Genomic DNA, 14,554 nt, shown 5'->3' on the forward strand with positions numbered 1-14,554 from the left:
CGTTATAAGGATATTGCAAGTCACTGAGGAGTTTAGACCAAACAGAGGAATGTGGTCGTAGTCTAAGGTCCTTTATAATGTCACAGAAACTCCAATGTGACTTGCACTATCCTTTTCACGTATGGTAGGAGATATTTTATGCCCCCCGATGGTCATACACTTCATCCACATTTAATAGCTAGCTGCTTGCTTAATGTATTGTAAGAGATCTTCAGTTTACTGGTACATATTACCAATGTCAAATCTGTTTGGATTAAAACAAATCTAATGTGCATCTTATTTTAGTTTCAGAAGAAAATAGTTTTAGAAGTTTAATAAGATTCATCGAAAATGTTTTAGTTTTTGTTCTTTAAAACTCGGAACAACATGTTGATTTTTGCTCTCTTGAGTTAAACTCCAGTCACAAAATAGTCATACTACCATGAGCAGTTCCTTATCAATTAATGACTGTAAATGTCACAGCTATTTTGCTAGAATGGAATTCAAAAAGCTTGACACAGCTTGTCACAGCTTTCATTCGGTGCTGCGGTTGAAGCTGGCATTGTATTCTCTGCTGGCACAAGTAGTAGGTACTGTGACACAGCATCTGAAGAAGGGCTCAATACGAAGGACCACGTCCGCCCCCTTTTTTGAAAATGTAAGGAACTGTTAAAAACAAAAAAACATACGCATTGGACATGTGCAGTGTATCACGGCTGGGAGTCGAACCCTTGGGGCCCAATCTCATGGAATATTTGCACGGTTCAATGTGACTTTGCACTGCTGAAAAGTGACTTTGCACTGCCGACACAAACCCTGATTCATGGAACTGTGCAAAGTGTATTTTTGCAGTGCAAAGTCAGTGCAAGTGGTCATTTTTGCAGTACAAAATGACTTTGCATGGACTTTGCATGGTAAATATACACTGCCGTGCATACCTTTTGATAATTACCTGGCTAGCAATATTTACTATGACGTTTGGTTATCATCACTGTACCTAACGTGAAAATATATAGCCATACTCTGTAACGAGGCTGTGTAAGGGATTTCAATCAGGCACCACCCAGATTTCGCCTACCAATGTAGTGTGCAAATGAAACCCTTATTTTATTTTTGTCTATAAGTTCAATATTCTAAATGATACACCACTCATATCACACCCTTCTCAAAATACCCCCCAGGTCACACTGAACCAGGAATCAGGCTAGTTTGTAAAGGTAAATATTTATTTATTTATTTTAATATTCAAATCACACATAGGTTTACTATAGATATATATATATATATGGGTCAGCAATCACCCAAGGGTGACAATACAATTCAGAAATAAGCAAAGCAATTTAATTCACTTCTAAGGAGGCAAAATAGAAAACACAGGGAAAGAACAGTTTTGTTTGGTGCACAGATAGCGTTTAGGTTAATATTCCCCCTGCAAAGTTTTGTTTAAATACAAATGAGCAATTCTAAATCAATGTGAGTAATCAGCAAGTATTCAGGAGTAAAGGACAAGGCCTAAGGTTTATAGGCAATCCTCCCTCCCAAACAAGAGTGAAAACCTTATTTTGGCAAATGACACTTTGAAAATGACAGGTGAAAAATGGCTTTGTGAAATACTGCAAAAGGTTGCAAAAATGCTTAAATGGAGAGAAATTCTAAGAAAAGCAACACTAATCAGGTCCTAACATACATGAGCTATAATATAAACAACAACACACACTTCAGATCAGTATGGGATGGAAACAGCACTTTGAAAAGGGGAAATGACACATGTAAACTTGTGAATTTTGCAAATTCGCAGCAAACGTTTACTATGCGATATTGGTCAGCCAGCAGACGAATGTCTAATGTAGTCCCATTGGGCCTCATTACGACCCAGGCGGACTTCGCGGTGCTAAATGCACCGCGAAGCATGGCGGAAAGCCGCCGATAGCGCCATGGGGGTTGGCGGATTTACCGCCCCATTCCGACCTCGGCGGAGCGGTAAATCCCCAATCCCCATTCTGCCCTTCCCCATTCCCATTTTTGCCCCATAGGGTATAATGGGAGTGGGGAAGGAGTTAATTACGCCACCGTAAAATACGGTGGCGTAATTAACAACGAGGTCCCGTAGCGCCATGGTTTTCTCCGGCTGGTAAAACCAGGCGGAGAAAACCTCCATGGCGCTACGGGAACTCGTAGTATGGCGGAGAGGTACGCCATGCACTACGCTGGCGTAATACCCTCTCCGCCAGGGTCCTAATGAGGCCCATTGTGTGACTTGTTGGCATTATGCAGGAACCATTAACAGCCATTAGCCTTCCTGGTCTCAACGGAGTGTCAATCGGAGATGTCAGATTTCCCAGGCCAGGCTGTCAGATCAGGATGAAATAGTGGATTGGCCCCAGACTGGGCTCTTTGACATTAAAGTCTTTTCATTTCAAATTTAAAATATAAGCATAGTTTATAAAGGATTTCAACATTTTAAAAGAATAAACCCTTCACAAACATGCTTGGAATGGTGGATTTTCAATTTCTTCCAGAAAAAGAAAACCTTTCAATGGGTTTGACAGCTAATTTCCTTAAGCAGCTGTCAGACAGGAAGACCTGGATTCCTCTGACTGCCTGGCGAATCCATGATTTCAGCACACTTTCCTTTCCATAATTCTCTGGGACAATGCCTGAATTTATCTTTAAGGGCATTTTCGGATTAGGACCTTCTGTGGCCTTGTTTCAGGTGACAGATGACAGATGATAGATGACAGCAGTGATTCCTGCTTTTACACCACTTTGCCTGTGTATGTGGCAGGGCATGCAGCTCTTTTGGTGGTTTATGAACTCTGCACAATTTTGCAGATTTAGTACGCACAGGGGTTAGTGCCTCAATTTTTGGCAGTTTTCTTTCCCCATTGGCAAATGGGTGCAGTGTGGCGCAGTGGCATGGATACAAATACTCCACATACCCCCCCTGACTCCATCGTGACATCCAGTCGTGGGAGAGTTGGGCAAGTTGTATTATTTTTCTTTCGTTCCATGTGAAAAAAATCTGGTTGCTTCTCCCATCAGCGATAGATGCGACATGCTCTCCTTGCTGGCTCTGGTTGGGAGTGTGGAGCGACACTCCGGGCTCTTGGCTCTTTTTTTCCGGTCCCTGAGGAGTCCTCTTTGGTGATTAGATGAGTTTTAGTTCTAGTGCTAGAAAACAGAACATAGCATGGTTATGGAAATGTCCCCACTACTACTCCCCGAGGGTGGAGTGGGGCAGATGCATGCATTGAATACAATTTACAATATTCCCCGCCTATGTTTAATACTTGTTTTAACACTCATTCCTTGGACATGCTCAATGAACATTTAAAAATTCTTTGATGTGTCCGGATTTTCCCCTTCTGGGTTTCTGGTAGGCCCTTCTATTTGCCGCACAGTATGCCTGGGATGGCAACTTTTTAGCTGGTTTATGTGGACCCACCTGTCTTCCCCTTCTGTCAAATATCCCTTGGGGATGCGGATTCTGTAGGCAACTGGTGAGATTCTGTCCACAATTTCAAAAGGCCCCGCCAACTTGGGAGGAATTTGTGCTCTTTGGCTTGGTTCCTTTGGAAATTGTACAAGTAGACCTGGTCTCCTGCTTGATATTCTTTTTTAGTTGTCTTAAGGTCATAGTGGGTCTTCATACTGTCTGCAGATCTTTCTAGATTCCGCTGAGCATATGCAGAAGCATGTTGAAGGTTTTTTCTCAGATTCTCAACATACTCATGAGTTGTGGAGGCATTTATCAAGGTCTGCTCTTGGGTTCTGTAGAGCAGATGCTGGGGTAGCACCATCCTTCGTCCAGTCATAGGCTCAAATGGAAAAAATTTTGTTGCAGAGGAAGGGGTAGGTAAGATGGCCATCAGGACAAGGAGTAATCGAATATTCCAACTTGGCCCAGCATCTGCCACAAACTTTTTTTAATATGCTCACAATAGTTTTATTGTACCTCTCAACTCCACCACTAGAGGACCGGCGGTATGCAATGTGTAATTTCCTTTTTACCTCAAGTATCTCCCACATCTTTGTCATCACTTCGCTAGTGAAGTGTCTACCTCGGTCTGACTCAATCCTTTGGGGTAGTCCAAAACGCAAGAAGATGTGATTGATCATCAGAGCAGCTGCTGTTTCTGCCTTGCAATTTGGGGCCGGGAGACATTCTACCCATTTAGTAAACAAGCATGTTATGGTCACCCTAGAGTCACCCTAGAGGAGCGAATCACGGGCCCGATGAAATCAACTTGCACATCTGACCAAGGCAGTGTCATCCCCCTCTTTTGGAGGGGAGCACGGTGTGTGAGTGATGTTGGCTGAAATTGTGCACACACAAGACACCCCTTCAAGTATTGGTCGATTTCTAATGTCGTATGAAACCCCCGATGACCGGCTGTGGCCGCATCATGGGCGTGACTTAGCATCAGGCTTCGGAATGCGGTAGGGACCACCCACTGGTCATGGCCAGATATGGATCTCCTCACCAACAAACCGTATTGGATTCAGAACATTTTTGGACATTTCATCAATACTCTGAGGTCCTCTTTCCCAATGTAATCGGTATCCGTCAGGGGAAAGTTCTCAGGGTCCTCAATGTGTTGATAAAACTTACCAATTATTAGATCCCGTTTTTGAGTTGTAATCAAATCAGCATCTGGGATCTCCTTACTCCACTGGGCAGTTGAGAGTTCATTGTGAGCATTTGTCTGGGACCTAGTGATAGTAGTGACCTGGATTTCCCCAAACAGAGACTCAATATCAAGTAGATCCCCTTGGATGGCTTTGGCCAGCTGATCAGCTAGATCATTTCCAGTTTTGTCTGGTCCCTCTACTTTAGAATTACCTTTTTTCCAGTCGATGGTCATTCCTTTCGAGGTGACCAGATCATCAATATTTTGCATTCATTTTCCATGTTTTAGTGGTTTATTGTTACCACAAAGCATGCCTCTGTTTTTCCAATTAACCAGGTGCTCCACCAACCCGTTCCGGACATGATCTGAATCGGTGACTATGACCAGTCCATGGAGTTGGTGTTGGACAGCAGTGAGGATGGCTTGACTACTACGGGGACAGATTTTGTACCCAGCGGAGGTTTCTGGGGCATCATTCGCCCATGCATTCCCCACACCAGCCACAAGTTCCTTTTCCCCATTGTTGTCAACATGGTAGGAGCACCCATCCACATAGACAGTGGGCATTCCCTCACACTTGTCTTCTTCATAGACCTTGTGTGGGTAATTAAGGTCCTTGATTTTAAGACTTTCGTCCTCGAGACAGTTTTCTCTGGCACAATCATGCAAGTCAGCCAGACCTTGCGCGAGGGGACCCTTCTTGTTTTGGCCACATCTGACCTCCACAGGAAAGCCTTGCATTGACAGAATCCAGGAAGTAATTCAGGAATTACTCACATTTCCGGCCCAGATTCTGTCACTTTGAAGATATTGCAGAGGCTGGGGTGGAGTCTCCACTATGATGTGTTCCCCCTGGATAAACGGGCGATAATTCTTCAATGCCCACACTGTTGCCAGGAGTGCCTTCTCACGATCGTTGAATTTTTCCTCCACAGAGGATAAAGTCTTACTCGCATAGGAGATTACTTTATTGACCTTGTCATGCTTTTGGTATAATACTGCAGTCACGCATGTATTTGAGGACCTTGTCTCGAAGAAGAACTCCTTGTTTTTGACAGGGTAAGCTAGGCAAGGCGCTTGTGAGAGGCTTCTTTTGAGTTGTTTTACTGCCTTGGCTTGTTCTGACCCCACTCCCACTTGACCCCCCCTTCAACAGATGGATCAGGGGTCTTGTGATTTCTGCGTAATCCTCAATGAACTTTCTACTTTAATTAGTCAGTCCAAGGAGGCTCCTTAGCTCCTGCAGAGTTGTGGGGTCTTTTAGTTTCTGGAGTGCTTCTACTTTCTTTTCCTGGGGACAGAGACCCTCAGGAGTTATCTCATGCCCCAAGATGTTGACACAGGTCCTGCACCACTGTGCCTTTTAATGTCTAAATCCGCAGGCCCCTCGACAGGAATTTCATTCCCATCGAAGTTCTGAAGTTGTCCAGGAAGAGGGGTGAGAGGGATCTGGTATCTCTTCCCCTTCCTGAATTCAGCTGATCAAAGGCCCTTTTTGACAGAAGGGTGGCTTGGGTTCCAGTGTCCACCAATGCCAAAAATGTACATTGCCCCTGTATTTGGACCGGGGCATAAAATCTTCTCTCCTTTTCCTCAAGGGTGCAAAGATAATGTGCATTTTGGGCCAATTGGTGGGTTAATTTCTTTACTTTTGATTCTGACAGTGGAGTAGATTGGGCAGGATTCTGTTTGGGAGCTTGGGAACCTGTAAGAAAAAGGTGACAGTTGGATATTGGGGAAGTTTTGAGCTCCCCTGGTTCTAATTCTGGGCTGTCACCCACCCCCCCTTTTTGGAGGCAGTTACCAGAATTGATTTGAGCAAGGTGATTTTCTGGCTGGTCATTCTGGGGTTCAATGATGGGCGGTTTTAACTCCCCACGTTTGCCCAGTCTTGATTAGGATCTCTTGGGACCCACTTTTCTTTGGGAGGAGTTTCCCCATCCCTGAAGGAGAAGATACTTTTCCCAGAATCCTCTGAGGACCCCTCTCCTTCAAATTGGAAGACTCTAACCTCCTCCACAAAATGTGTCTTTTCAGGCCCTTTATTTCTCCTACCCACCCTCTGTTCCTTAGGTTGCAGACTTTTGGGGGCAGGAGATTTTGCTTCTGGTTCCTGAGTTTCCAGGAGCTTTTCACATGTGGGGAAGGAAGCTTCCTCTAAGGCTTTACAACCCCCTTCCCCCGTGCCTCCTCCCTTGGAACCGGCGGGTTGTCGGGGTTCTCTCCCCATCATTGCTCTGGAGTACCAGACCCTTGATTCGAGGGGTTCTGGGCCGCCATGTTCATCTGAGGGTTCTGCTGAGCCCTCAACATGCGACCCAGATCCTGTGACGAGTTCTGGACCTGGTGCTCCAATTGGGACACCCGCTCTGGCTGGTACAGGGTTCTCTGGTCCATCCTAGGTTGATCACGGGAAGGGTAACTGTCCCTTCTCCCATAATACCCTTGGTTGGAATAGTTCTGGTACCCCTCCACCCTTGGCCTTCCCTGTCCCAGATTGGGCTGTCTGGGCTCAGGAAAGTGGGGAAAGAAAGGAGGGTTGTTTTGGGGGTTGATGTTTGGTGGGTGCCAGGGAAAGAAGCTGAACCTGGGATTTGGGGGATTACTGCCCTCCTGGGGAAAGTTAGGAGGGAAGTTTCCTGGGTTGGCAGCTACCTGGTTGGATCCCCTCCCCCTTGGGCTTGGGGAGTCCACACATGGCCCAGGATGGGTCTGTTGCCCTTGTAATGGGGGCTGATATAGTCAGGGGAATTAGGGGTCCCTGACTACCTGTTTAGGATTGGCTCGAGGGAATTCTGGGTCTTTGGTCAGGAGGATTTTGCACAGGAATATTTTTAGGCCACCCATCTCCAGATCTAAAATGGGGGCAACCTTTACCTCCGCCACCTTAGCAGCAGCAGGGGTGTTGGTTGGTTTGGGGTTTTTATTTGTACTTTTATTCTCTACCGGTTTCTGCACTTCATAAATGCGAGTTGCCTGTTCAATGACCCAGTCTTGTGAACTCTTCTCATGAAAGTCCCTCACCAGCTGGGTCATGCTGTATTTAGGGTGTGCATGAAAGAAGGTATTAATGAACCCCCTACTGTCTGTGCGAACCCTCCTGGTGGTCTGCGCAAAGGCACATTCTAACTCTTGCACAAATTCTTGTGGGGCCTGGTCTTCCCCACATTGCAGATTGCAAGCCGCCTTGTGGGTCTCTTGAGGGTTCCTATGTATGGAAAAATGTTTAAACGTGGCCCATCTTGAGTGGTTCTGAGCCTCCAGCCTTCACAAAGAAGCTGAAGTATTCAGGGGAAAATGTCCACTTGACTTGTTGAATGCAACTCTGGCTATCGTTCAGGTGGAAAGTATCCATCATTTGCTCATATAACTTGAGGTGCTCCCAAACTGAATACTTGGCATTTTTATGATAGGGAGTTATGACGCTCCTAATGGCATTGATTTGTTTCATAGGATCTTTCAGTAGGGCTCTCTTCATTTTGTTGGCCTTTTTAGTCTTAGTCACCCTTGTCCACTCATCCTCTGACTCAGAGGCACTGCTACAGGAGGTGGCTATCTGATCCTCTAGGCTCTCCCTGATTCTGCAAGCTTGGGAATGGCTTGCAGAATGTGGGAGCCTAGTCTCTTGAGACCTGTGGCGCTCAGCGGAGTCTTCTCACTCTCCCTTGCTCCCAGCATTGGCTGAGTACGCCCCCACTGCCCTAGCTGAGAAGAGGTCTTTGAGATACTCTTTGTGGGTCTAGTTTCATGGAGTTCACCACCAGATTTGACAGACTGATCCTTTGGTAGGCAGCATTTTTGAGGATCCAATTCCCTGATTCTCTCCTCACTGGAGTCTTCCTGATCAGAGAGGCTAGCCCTATCATTTGGGAATCTGTACAGAGACGCCCGCCCATCCATTTCTGGGAGGCGTTGATCTGTCAGTCCCATATTTCCCATTATGTTGAAGTCTACCATCCCCGTGGCCCTTGGTTGATATGAGCCAGTGGACATGAGGGTGGCAGAGATCATGGAACTGAAGGGATTAACGTCCCTGATCACAGGGGTCCTATGGTTGTGCTCAGGGGTTTCTCTGTCCCTTCCGACCTCATCTCTTTCAGGCCCTATTGCCTGGTGACATGCCAAAATCTGACTCTTTTGCTCCCCTATTAAGGCCTTACTGGTCTCAATGATTTGCTCTTTCATGGTTATCTGTTTGTGGAGCCTGTCATTCTATTCACAGAGAGACTCATTGTCTCTTTGTGCTTCCTGCCTGGATTGGAAATACTGGGCTAATTTTTGCTGCAGGAGACTTGCCTCCTGGGTTTGGTCATTATTGGTCTGAGTGTTTTTTGCCAGAGCATCCTCCACCCACCTGGTGTGCTCTAGTAGCTTTTCATATTTAGTTTTAATTTCACTAAACTCCTGAAGGGCCAGCTTTCTTTCATCTAACTTAGTTTTTAATTGGCTGACTTCCTGGCTTAAGGGGTCTCTCTTCTGATTTAGAGTGCCCCTCTGTGCCGCCAGGTCATCCTTCTGTTTTTCAAATGCACTAGATATCTGGCGCTCCTCATCAAATTCCTCTTGAGAGTGGATGTCTTTAATAATTAATTTATAGTTTTCCTCTTTTAATTTGTCTATGCAGTCTTGTAGAATAACTACCTGTTCTGCACAGACTCTGTTAAAAGTGAATTGCTGCGCCAGTTTCTCTTGACTCTGTTGTAAAGAGTCAAGCCTTTCCTGACATTCTTTTTGCAGTGTCTGTATCTGAGTATTTTGTTCTGCATTCTCTTGCTGTAAGAGAGACAGATCTTCTTTTAGTTTGGTGATATACTGCCTAGCCTCTGTTTCTGATTCTTGGCTCTTCTGGAGCTTTTGCTCTGCAGAGTCTGGATTTTCTGCAGTGTTTCCCCTTGCCTCTTTGCCAGATATATGTTGTCTGCATGCTTTTCCTGTATGATTCCTAAGTGCAGGTATAGGTAAGTCGCTATTTGGCAATTTTACACTGTTCCTCTTTTATTTTAGGGGCCATGTACAGTTCGCTAAGTGCTTGATGTAATGGACCCTTGTCCTGCCATATATTGAGGTCTATTGCAATGACTTGTTCTTTTATTTCCTGCAGCCATACCTGTTCATCCTGTTCTGGCCACTCACCCCTGACAAACAGTTTGTGCAGAAAGTGTTCCCTAGCAATATTAATTTCCACTGGGGTCGCCATCTCAGAAATATCAATTTCCTTATGGCTTATTTCAGGGTTCATTTACCTTTGCAAACAGGCCTGATTTTTTTTGTTGGAGTATTTCTTTTGAGAGGTGCTTTTACAGTGTAGCACAGTATGCCAACCCAGCAAGGTGTCTGTACCCTGCAGACTAGTATGTTGTGTTAGACTGTCACGGGTGGTATTTCAATTCAGAATCCCGGACGAGTCCCCAAGCTGTAAGGGGTTTCAATCAGGCACACGCCCAGGTCTCGCCTAGCAATGTAGTGCGCAAATGAAACCCTTATTTTATTTTTGTCTACAAGTTCAATATTCTGAATGATATATCACACCCTTCTCAAAATACCACCCAGGTCACACTGAACCAGGAATCAGGCTAGTTTGTAAAGGTAAATATGTATTTTTTTATTTTAATATTCAAATCACACATAGGTTTATTATAGATATATATATATGGGTCCGCAATTACCCAAAGGGTGACAATACAATTCAGAAATAAGCAAAGCAATTGAATTCACTTATAAGGAGGCAAAATAGAAAACACAGGGAAAAGAACAGTTTTGTTTGGTGCACAGATAGCATTTAGGTTAATATTCCTGCTTCAAAGTTTTGTTTAAAAACAAATTAGCATTCCTACACCAATGTGAGTAATCAGCAGGTATTCAGGAGTAAAAGACAAGGTCTAAAGTTTATAGGCAATCCTCCCTCCCAAACAAGAGTGAAAACCTTATTTTGTCAAATGACACTTTGAAAATGTCAGGTGAAAAATGGCTTTGTGAAATACTGCAAAAGGTTGCAAAAATTCTTAAATGGATAGAAATTCTAAGAAAAGCAACACTAATCAGGTCCTAACATACATGAGCTATAATATAAACAACAACACACACTTCAGATCAGTATTGGATGGAAACAGCACTTTGAAAAGGGGAAATGACACGTGTAAACTTGTGAATTTTGCAAATTCGCTGCAAACTTCGACTATGCGATATTGAAGAGAAAAGGGTCAAATACACTGTTCCGCGATGTGGTTTTTAGTTGTGGATGTAGCTAAGGATGTTAGGTATCAGTGAGAGCTGAAATTTCATGCTATCCTTAAAAGTGAAGGAGTTATAGCGGTTTTAGTGGCATTTTTTCAAAATAGGCACCAAGATGAAACCCGAAACGTGCTTTTGAAAATGACAGATGGGTTTCATTACACTATATTATGACTATGAAGAAGAGAATTCCACATATGGATCTTACAGTCACGTGATCAGCGTAACCCGTCCCGTTATAGATACTCTACTTCTTCCTGGGATTTACTTTTAGTTATGGTTTTGGAACACAGGTGAAACAATCAGCGCAAGAAGGATTCTAACAATACTGGAGTTCTGAATTAAAGATGGGATGGGTTGAGATGGGGATACTACAATGCAGATATACTATGGGTCACTGTTCTTCCTGTTAATACTTACAGAAGAAGTTATTAAATTGGACCATCAGCTCTGGTCAATTAATTGGATCTGGTCTACCAGCAGCAGGGCACCTCTAGCGGGATTGGATCAGCAAGGCGGTTCTGGTCAATTTGGACTACACCTCAGACTGGATTTGGATGGTCCACTTCTGGTTACTGGACACGGTAGATCGCAGGATGCAAGTTTTCAGCGTGCAAGCCTCAATGGTAGTAAGCCAAGCTGAATCAGAATTAAATCCCTTCAAGTTTGGGATTTTTGCAATTCGGTCAGGCTAGCAATGATTTTGCAATTCTAGAGTCTAGATTCTGCAAAGAAATCTGGATCTTTCAAAGAATTCTGGATCTTTCAAAGAATTCTGGAGTCAGCTACAAGTTGAAGAGTTCTGGAATAAGGTGCTGCACGGACATCTGGATGGGTTCTGGGAGCAGTGTGTTCTGGAAGCAGTGTGTGTCTGTGTGTAGTGAAACTCCTATATTTATCCATTACAAAGTTTATGGCATGGTCAGAACTTCAAAACACACCCCCATGTCTGTGAGTAGCTACAGGCATGTGCTTTGTCCTGGTTGGCAGTCTAAACATAGCTGTCATTTTATGATAGGATTTAGGTACTCCCACCTGGATTTTTACCCAAAACATACTTTTGCACAAATGTACATTTCTACCATTATGTACTCTCATAAGATTGGACACCTATACTTTATATTCGATTGTCTACATTTACATTCACTCCCCATCTTTGTGAGAGCTGCATTGGTCATTCTATGGATTTTTGTCCATTTTACCCATAACACTTTGGATTAATCATTTCTAATCACTGGGCACTCATCAGTGTATCGTGCACAATTGTAAGCTTGCACCATTAATAGTTTTGCCACAATCAGACATTGTTCATAACTTTGGTACCTTAAATGGTATGAGTTTCCTCAATGTCTTCAAATCACAAGGCTGAAATTAGTTTAATGTCTACCAAGTTTCAGATGTATCCCTCCTTAGGTTGCTCAGTTAAAGAGTTTTAAACTTTAATCAAAAATAAAGATTTCATACCAAAGTCTTCCTGTGTAACCTCTCCTTTTCAGGCAGCAGCTGTCCAGGCCTTTGAAGTTCACTGAGAAACCTCCTCCACATCCTGCCCATCCTTGCAGAGGTCAATGCTGAGCCTGTCCTTTGTTCTTTGGTCAGCCAGCAGACGAATGTCTAATGCGGCCCCTTTGTGTGGCTTGTTGGCATTACCAGCCATTTGCCTTCCTGTTCTCATGGGAGTGTCAAGCGGAGATGTCAGATTTCCCAGGCCAGGCTGTCAGATCAGGATTAAATAGTGGATTAGCCCCAGAGTGGGCTCTTTGACATTAAAGTCTTTTCATTTCAATTATAAAATATAAGAACAGTTTATAAAGGATTTAACCATTTTAAAAGAATTTACCCTTCACAAAACATACTTGAAATAGTGGATTTTGCAATTTCTTTCAGAAAAAGAAACACCTTTCAATGGGTTTGACAGCTAACCTCCTTAAGCAGATGTCAGGCAGGGAGACCTGGATTCCTCTGACTGCCTGGGGAATCCATGATTTCAGCACACTTTCCTTTTTATAATTCTCTGGGAAAATGCCTGGATTTTTAAGGGCATTTACAGATTAGGCCCTTCTGTGGCCTTGTTTCAGGTGACAGATGACAGATGACAGCAGTGATTCCTGCTTTTACACCACTTTGCCTGTGTATGTGGCAGGGCGTGCAGCTCTTTTGGTGGTTTATGAACAGTGTGGCGCAGTGGCGTGGATAAAAATACTCCACAGCTGAAGTCAACCTGGGCTCAATAACCCGCACACGGGTACTTTGTAATGTGTGGACAATTACCATGTGTAAAAAATATTCTGGGTGCATTAGTCATTATGAGTACCCTTTTTTGAATTACTATTCTGTTTATGGTGCGTAGCTGTCAATGGCAGAACTATAGATCCATTTGGCTCAATTACCTGCTCACGGGTACTTTGCAATGTTTTGAAAATTACCATGTGTAGAAAATATTTTTCGGGTGCTTTGGTCACTATGAGACCTTTCTCTAATGCTATTCTGTTTATGGCACATAGCCGTCGATGGCATAACTACAGAGCCACATAGAGCCTCACTACAACATGACTGGACTGGTGAGTAGGCTCCATTCAAACATGGCGCCCAGGACGACGCTGCCAGAGATAGGCTCCTAGTTCCCAAACGACAGAGAAGAGAGAAGGGACCCGGCAGATGCCGGGTATCCATAGTTACCCGCAGCCTCCCCCGCAACATTTCTGTTATCATTTTACAGACTACCATATAGAAGACTGACACTCTAGTGGGCTACAACAGTGGAGCTAGAGGATCTACAGAGCCTCGCCCCACGGACGGCTGCAAGGTAAGCGGACCTCCACCTCAGCATTCAGTCCCCGGGACCACATACTTCTGGTACTCCCTTATGTTTATGCCTGACTCTTTTAGGCATCATGACTATATGTTTTCCCCACAACAGGGGGACTGTACAGCCCTTTGGCTACATATACGAAGTTCCACACTAAGATCCCTCCACCATTTCTGCAATTTTGCATGAGACGTCTGAACAGGTACTGGTCCTTTTTGTGGGGGCAGTTACATTTTAACACATAGATATTCACATTGGTCGTTTGTGCTTAACTTAAGCACGAAGGTGGAGACAGAGGTTAAATGCTTGTGGTGTGCCGATTACACGCCCCTTTACGGGCACTAGACGCCGCTACGTTTTATAGCCAGCACCTTTAATTTCTACCCCTCTGTGTTTTCTATTATAGATGACCGTAATACCACACAGTACCGACGCGGCAGTAATTTGAAGACGTGCAGCCTCACGTAGGATATTGACCTTGTGGGCACACTGGGGGTTATTCTACTCGCCTACACAGTTAGGCCAACTAGCTCCCACTACAGGTGGGTGACTTTCGAACTTTACTTACCTGTACTAGTTCCCTTACCATTATACGTTTGATCTAAGAGAACCGCGCGCTCTGTGAGCATAAGGCTAACCAAACCTCTGCTTATCTTTGCAGCCATACATTAGGTAAACAACCGTTTCCTACCACAATTCAACAGAAGGATTATACACCCCCACAAGAACCTACTAGAGGTAATTTGTTTATCTTGAGTTTAAGGTTCCTAGTTCATTTGTGAACACATAGAGACTGAACATAGCAGTTATAGTTTACGGAATCTCTTTCTCTTTTTAACCTGGACAGGTCGTGTTTGTTTGTTTACCTAGGTGTCACATACACAAACTATGCTGATGATACCCA

The sequence above is a fragment of the Ambystoma mexicanum genome, chromosome 6q (assembly GCF_040938575.1).
Source record: "Ambystoma mexicanum isolate Mex_15411 chromosome 6q, UKY_AmexF1_1, whole genome shotgun sequence".
Taxonomy (NCBI): Eukaryota; Metazoa; Chordata; class Amphibia; order Caudata; family Ambystomatidae; genus Ambystoma; species Ambystoma mexicanum.